Consider the following 8,408-nt stretch of genomic DNA (forward strand, 5'->3'; position numbering starts at 1 on the left):
AACCGAAGACAAATGCTTAACCTACCAAGCCACCCAGGCACACGTCTTAGACCAATTTATAGCAGGTCTAACCATTAGTTCCACTTTTACTGGTAAAGAAACTGAAGCTCAGGGAAGTTGCCTGATGCCAACAGGTGGTAGGGGAAGAGCTGTGAGTCACTGGCATTCTGGGTCCATCTAACCATTAGGTTTACAGTCCAAACAGGAGCGAAGTGTCAGGTCTCTGTACCTGTCCAATATGTGGGTCCCTGGATATTGTTTATCATCAGGAAAAATTATGGATTTAAGAGAGATGCATCCTAAAAATTCCTCCAACTTTAAAGTGATAACATTGGCATTTAAGGGGAGAATTCCTTGAGTTGAATCTAATGCCTTTTTCCTATCGATGAGAGAATATTGTGGAGTATTTAAATGTCATAAGGGCTAGGAATTTTGTCTGCTGTATCATTCCCAAGAGCTAACAGCCTTGTTCCCACTCAATATTGTGTGTTCCTACTCAATAAATACCTATTGAAAGAGAGAATGGGGAAACCAAGGACTCCCCAGTCCGTTTTATAGGACCATTTTCTAACGAGGCTTCTTATTTTCACTTGTGAATTTGTCTGTATATCCTAGATATTTACTTGTGGTATTTTGTATAGTGAGGCTTCAACTTCTTATGGTGTTCGTGTTGCAAATAACTTTCCAATCTGTCAGTATTTAATCTCATAATTTTGTATATGTTATCACTCAAAATCTTTCATTTTGAAGTGGATAATGGACTGTTTCCCCCTTGTGCTTTGTGTTCTGGCAGTTTCATTTCAGTCCCTCCTGCCCCCAAATCACAAATACGGATTTCTACATTTTTTCTGTTTGCTTCAGTTTCTTTCATATTTCGTTCTACATCCACTCTTACACCGTGTAAATCCTCCAACTCTATTTTCCCATGTAGTCCTCCAGTTTCCACAGTAACCTCTGAATGGTCCATTTGTTCGTCACTGAGCTGTGTGTCCTTCACGTGTCAGCTTCCCCTAAAAGCATGAGTCTGTCACTGGGTTCTTTCTTCTGTTGCATGGGTTGACTTCCTGTGGTGGCACCAGGCCTACACTGTTTTATTATCATGGCTGTGTGGTGTATCTTCCTAGTCTTTGGCCAAGAATAACATTTTTGTTCTTCCTTTTCTTTTCTTTTTTTCTTTTTTTTTTTTTAAAGATTTTATTTATTTATTTGACAGAGAGAAATTACAAGTACACTGAAAGGCAGGCAGAGAGAGAGAGAGAAGGAAGCAGGCTCCCTGCTGAGCAGAGAGCCCAATGCGGGACTCGATCCCAGGACCCTGAGATCATGACCTGAGCCGAAGGCAGCGGCTTAACCCACTGAGCCACCCAGGCGCCCCTGTTCTTCCTTTTCAAAACCAATTCAGCTACCTATAGGCCTCTATTCTTCTATATATTTAGAATAAGTTATTAGGTTCCTAAAAAAAGAATTCTGCCAGAATTTTTACTAAATTTTCAGGTTAATCCACAGAGATTTGCTTTCCTTCAAATTTCAGCATGTTTTTGTACTCTAACATCTTGAAAGTTCCTCTTCTTCTATCAAGCTGAGATCGTCTTCCTAATTGATCCATTGATCACAACCCTTCAAACCAAGTGAAACATACTATCTTTGACTGCCATGTCTTTCTTGGGTCCTCTGTTGGTTAGCTGGAATATTCCAGATACTTAACTTGGTTTTTTTCTGTTATGTGACTATTATTCTCCTTCAGGTTACCACCCGGTCACTCTCTTCAAAACATCTTCTGACCTCCCTCTGCCCTCCTTAAATATGTGGCTCTGTCCAGAACCAAGCACATACATCTAGGCATAGACAGAGTCAGTCTGGCTCATCAAAGACAAAATGGGTAATGCTTGGCTTTTCCAACTACTGATAAAAATGTTGAACAAGGCAGCACTTACATAAGAGTTCCTTGGCATTCCCCTGGAAACCTCAGCTCAGATGAGCATAGCTCCATTAATTATCCATCCATACATAGCTGTTCACTCAACTCACTTGACCATTGTCTGTAAGGGTGCCATAGGGAAAACTACCAGGTATGTCTATGAATTCTTGCCAACCTTTGTCTGCTACATTTTGTCATCTACTAGTCTGACTTCCCTGTCAAAGTAATGAATCAACCCTGACAGGTACTATTCTTGGAAAACATCCTGACGTCTGGTGATCCCTGCTTCCTTCTTGCTATAGACACAAACCATCTTTTCAGTCACAGAAGTTGTCATATCAGGACTTCTAAAGGAAGAAGACAGGGGCCCTCTTACCTACATCATCCCCTCAGAGCCCCACTTTTCCTAGCCCAACTCTTTTGTTTATTTTAGAGTATACATATATATCGTATATGCTCTATATGTAATGTTGTTTAAGCCCTTTTCCTAACAATACAAACCTCTTAACCAATCTCTTTCTCTGTCTTTTTAAAAATTCTATCTGATATTTCCTTGAGGATGGGACCACATCTTATTTGATTATGATACAATGCCATGAGGATGAGATTTGGCACATGGGCCCTCGTCTTAGTTTCTTACGGCTATGATAACAAAATATGACAAACTGGATGACTTAAGACAGCATAAATCCATTGTCTCAGAATTCTGGAGACTAGCAGTCTGCCATCCAGGTGTCACAGAATCATACTCCTCCTGAAACCAATAAGGGAGGTCTTCCTTGCCTCTTCCTAGGTTCCGGTGGTATTTCAGCAATCTTCGCTATTCCTTGTTTTGTAGATGCGTCACGCTAATCCTCCATCTTGACCTGGCATTCTCCCTGTGTCAGTGTGTTTTCACACGCCCATCTTTTTATAAGAGTACAGGGCCTATCCTACTCCAGGATGAGCTCATCTTCACAAATTACAACTGCAATGACACTCTTTCCAAATAGGGCCACATTCTGGGGTGCTAGAGACTGGGACTGCAACATATCTTTGGGGGGAAATACAATTCAACCCTTTACTCTCCTCAATGAATGCTTTTACAATAATGAAGGAAGGTGAATAAGCAAATTGCATGATGAGATGAATCAAAAAATGACATCACTCATATTCTATCCTTTTTCCTCTTTCTTTTTTTTTTAAAAGATTTTATTTATTTATTTGACAGACAGAGATCACAAGTAGGCAGAGAGGCAGGCAGAGAGAGAGAGAGAGGAGGAAGCCGACTCCCTGCTGAGCAGAGAGGTCGATGCGGGACTCGATCCTAGGACCCTGAGATCATGACCTGAGCCGAAGGCAGCAGCTTAACCCACTGAGCCACCCAGGCACCCCTCCTTTTTCCTCTTTCTAAGGCTTCAAACTATGACCCATTTCTACATGAACTTTTCCTTAGCCAGCTAACAAATAAGACTCCATGAAGCCTGGGCTTCCTAGCACTATTATACAGGATTGGAAAATACACAAAATTCAAAGAACTGAATGTCTAGGAGAATGATTTTAAGGTACATTGCCCAGACCTTTTAAGCCCAATGCAGGAAAGATGGGCTTGCTCCTGGAACACTTTGAGTTTATGGAACAGTTTACACTGGATGATTCCTGCGTAAGTTACCCAGTCATATCTCGGGATGATGACTCTCCTAACCCTTTGAGGCACACTGGAAGTCCAAGAAAATTGGGTGGCCACCAAAAAAGGTTTACTTGGAAAGTCTGACTCATGTTGCTTCATGTTGCTTCATGACTACATGTTTATAATCTCCTCCTCTCTTTGTCTTCCTCTCTCTCTTCACCTAGCAGGACCTGAAGCAGTGCTCCTGGCAGTTGGGAGGCTATAGAAAACAAAATGTCAAAGTGTGACATTATTGATCTCTCTAGGAGTAGAGGGAGCTCAGGGCCACATCCCACCAGATGACAGAGGATAACTCAAATGCGGGAGCTTGGGAGCTCTACCCACTTTGGTCCCCTGGGGTCTCCAAAGATATCACACAGTGTCCAATGGGACCCTGAACTACACAGCTTTGGAGTCAAGGGAAGATATTTAAGTTCCATTTTAATGGCTGCAGCTACATACTAAAGAGTTTCTAAAATAGGGAGAAAAAAAAAAGAAAGAAATCACAGAGAACTAAAATCAGTAGATTCAGGAGCACATGAGCCAACTCTGGGAGACATCTAGAAGGAGTTTAGGGACTTACTGTCTTGCACTGAAGGTACAGACTGGAGCCAGAGAACTAGATCACATTATTGGGATACCGATTTACTCCGAGAAAAATGGAAGTCCAGAACATAAATTGATAGACATATAAAATAACTGTGACCCCTGAGATAAAGTTGCTTGTCCGAACCACGCAACTAAGCAAATGTAAACTGAGACCAGAATCCACATTTTTGGATTCTTTTACTGTTATTCCTGCTTCTGTGTGCCATCTCTCTCCACTGTTAAGACTTCTTCATTCTTGTGAGTGAGGCAGTCACCCTATAGCTTTTAAAGGATTAAAGGGATGTTCAGCTTCTTCCATACACTAAGCCTGATTAGTAGGGAAACACACACTCAAAAAATTGAAAAAGAATCTCTAGAAAAATTCATCATGTTCTTTACCCAAATCCAGAGAGTCAAACCAAGTTTTTATTTTATGTTTTAGTATTTGCTTTCTTGTTATTTGTTCTATCAAATGATGAATAACCTCAAAGTCTAACTTCTCTAGAAATTGAACAAAAATTAAGAGCAAAATTTTATTTTTTGCTGAAGAATTTTAGGGTGTCTGCACATTAATTGGCACTGAGTATCGATTTCTTGTCATTGTTAAAGGAAACCAAAAGTGTGTTAATTTAAGAGATGGTAAGGTTTTTGTTTGTTTTGCTTTCTTTTATTTTGTTTTTAATAAAATATCTGGGCTAAAGCACTGGGACTAATTAATGTAAATTTCCGTTAAGGCATTTCTTTTTCTTTTTCTTTTTAAAGATTTTATTTATTTATTTGACAGAGATCACAATCAGGTAGAGAAGCAGGTGGGGCAGGGGCAGGCTCCCTGCTGAGCAGAGAGCCTGATGCAGGGCTTGATCCCAGGACCCTGAGATCATGACCTGAGCCGAAGGCAGAGGCTTTAACCCACTGAGCCACCCAGGCGCCCCCATTAAGGCATTTCTTGAGGAAGGAGGGTATTTGTCTAGTCATTTTTAAGATTCTTCTTTTTGACTTTGGCTTTCTGTAATGTCAGTGTGCTTTATCTAGCTGTGGATTTCTATATATCTTCCCTCGATCTGCTAGGCTTCTTGAATCTGTAGATTAATATTATCAATTGTTGAAAATTTATCACCATTTTTATGTGTTCATGTCTCATACTGTGCCTCATATTCTCTCTCCTCTCCCTTTGGGATTAAAGTCAAAAGTATCTTAGTAACAGTCCCGTAGACTGAAGTAGACGTAAATCAAAACTCAGGGCATATATAAAGTTCAGAATTGAAGAGGAGGCTATCAAAACAAAAGTTAAAATTTATCAGAACTGTCAAAGGCCCCAGAACAAAAGCAGCTTCTGTTCTAGCTTACTCCTTGAGGTTCCCATTCTCTTTTTGAATTTTAGCCTCACAGTTCTTTACTGTCATATTGGGTCACCACTTCTTCGAAGTGAGTTTTGCCCATTATTTTTAATTGTTTTCATTAAGAGAAATGATTTCAATAACCTAGGCTACCATTCTTGAAAACTGGAGGTCTGCAGGTGATTTTTTGAGAGCACTCAGAAAAATTACAGTGGGAATTTTCATTTTTTATCTTTCCAATGACATTTTCAAAAGGGAAATAGAAAAGTTATCCACTCTCTGGACAGACATGTCAACCAGACTAAGGCCATCTTGGACAAACCCACCACGACCACTTTGGGACCTAAAATCTTCCTGAGCACAGCCCCCAACCCATTACTTTTTTTGGTTTAGTCATACCCTGAAGAACACCTTGGGAGCACAGTATCTTTGATCTACTCTGGAGATAGGACTATGATTCTCAAATATTTCCTCCTGGGTAGTCTCCCAGCAGGTCTTCCAAGAGATGGGGTTGTGGAGATCTACTCATCTTGTGGCCACCCAAGACAAGCTTCTGTTTGTAAGACCCTTTAATAAACAATTTCTTGGCAATCTGGACTTAAGGGCTTTTCCTTTGTTCTTATGGCTCCTGTGGCTTTTGAAGGTGGTTTTGTATATTATCTTCCTTTCAAAGAGCAGTGGACATTCTAAGATGTGGACTAAGGACAAATAAGCAAGGATGCCTGGCTCTCTAGTTCTCCAGAATCAAGAACAAATGAGTCAGAGTCACCTCTGAGATCATGACACATTTTTACTTGGCAGAGTCTAGCAGTTTCAAGGCAACTGTCCACTTTTTACACCTATACTCTATGGATGGTTCAGAGAACATATTTCTACTCAGAGAGAGGGGAGCTGATGAAGGCAGAGGAATCTATTCATCTAGATTCCTTGGTAAATAATCAGTAAGTATTTACTAAAAATCATTGCTTGCTTCTATGCTCTTTTTTCTGTGGGACCCAGAAGTATAATATATGAACACGGCCCTTAACGCAAGATGAATCTAGGATCCCAGATTGCATGAACTTTTCTCTTTAATCTCTCTTAACTTGGTATAGTTCTTTAGTTTTTGTCATTTGTAAACTTTAGACTTTTAGGGTTTCTCATTTTAGATTTTATGAGGTTTCCTCTGATTGAATTCAAATTTTGCATTTTTGTAAGAATACCACAAAAGCAATGTTGTATCCTCCCCAATATATCGTAGTAGAAAACATGTGATGTCAATTGCCAATAACAGTACTATGGATGTTGACTTGAACCACTTGGCTAAAGTAGCATCTGCCAATTTCCTCCACTGTGAAGCTGCTATTCTTCTCTTTGTAATTAGTAAGAATCTTGGGGGTTGATACTTGACTACCATCCTGTTTTTTCAACTTTGACCCATTAAAGTTTTAGTATCCATTGGTAATTCTTGACTACCATGATATTTGCCAAATGGTTATTCTTTATTTCCAACTTCTTTTTACATATATTATTTAGAATTCTATTCTAAGGAAGAACTTTAATTTCTTTCCCACTTGTTTAGTTAATCAATTATTTATATCACCATGGACTGATGGATTCTTACTTTATGGGTTATAATCCATTACCCATTATAGATTGAATGTTTGCAGTCCCCCCAAAATTCGTATTTTGAAGCCCTCATCTCCAGGAGGATGGCATTTGTAGATAGGAGACTTTGGGGAGTAACTAGGTTTAGATGAGGCCACGAGGGTGGGGCCCTCATAAGGGGATGATTGCCCTTATAAGAAGAGACACTGGAAAGCTTGCTCTCTCCACACACATGCTCAAAGAGGTCATGTGATACCACACTGAGATGGTAACAGCAACCACAAGCCAAGAAAAGCCTCAGAATGGAATCTACTTTGCTTGATATTGGACTTCAGAACTGTGAGAAATAAATGTCTATTGTTTAAGCCACTCATGGTATTTTGTTATAGCTGCCTGAGCTAAGGCATTATTATTATTTATTTTGTTGCTCAGATTACCCCAGATTTAGCCAATGTTTTTTTTTAAAGATTTTATTTATTTATTTGACATAGATCACAAGTAGGCAGAGGCAGGCAGAGAGGGAGAGGGAAGCAGGCCCTCTCTGCCGAGCAGAGAGCCCGATGCGGGGCTCCATCCCAGGACCCTGGGATCATGACCCAAGCTGAAGGCAGAGGCTTTAACCCACTGATCCACCCAGGCACCCCTTAGCCAATGTATTAAGCTGACTCTTGTACCTTTGGTTCTATGGATCCCACATTTATTGAGCATTTCCTTTCTGGAACCACAAGACATGCCAGGTTCATCTTGTACTTCATTTTATATTTTCCTGCTATTATCCTGTCCATTAGTCCAAGGAGCCCTGGGTACTTTTATTTTAGAATGGTCTGTGGAAACCAAGATGTGTGCTAGTAGTGCCCATTGGTACTGATAAATCATTGCCCCTCTGGGCTCTTTAACCTCATTGAGCTAAGAAATAAGTGTATATACACACACACATATACACACTCATGTACACACATAGAGACACATACCACTTATTCCTGTAACTGTCCATCTGAAAATATTATAAAAATCACAAGTTTTTACCAATTAAATGTACAGGATTGTACTAATGCTCCAATCTAATCCCACTGAATTCAAGAATTCAATCAAACCTTCTGTTTCTCCTTATTTGTAACTCCCTTTTTGAACAGCAAGAAACTTGGCTCTCATTACCCAAAATTTATTCAACTGCCATATGTATTTAATATTTATTCTTTAAATTCATCAAGTTCCTTTTCCATCTTTTGTTCTCTTTTCTCTCTCATTTTAGAGTCAGAGCATGCAAGCATGTGAGCGGGGGCTTGGGGTCAGAGGGAAGGGGAGAGAGAGAGAGAGAATCTTAAGCAGG

This window comes from Mustela lutreola, chromosome 6, assembly GCF_030435805.1.
Source record: "Mustela lutreola isolate mMusLut2 chromosome 6, mMusLut2.pri, whole genome shotgun sequence".
In the NCBI taxonomy this organism is placed as follows: Eukaryota; Metazoa; Chordata; class Mammalia; order Carnivora; family Mustelidae; genus Mustela; species Mustela lutreola.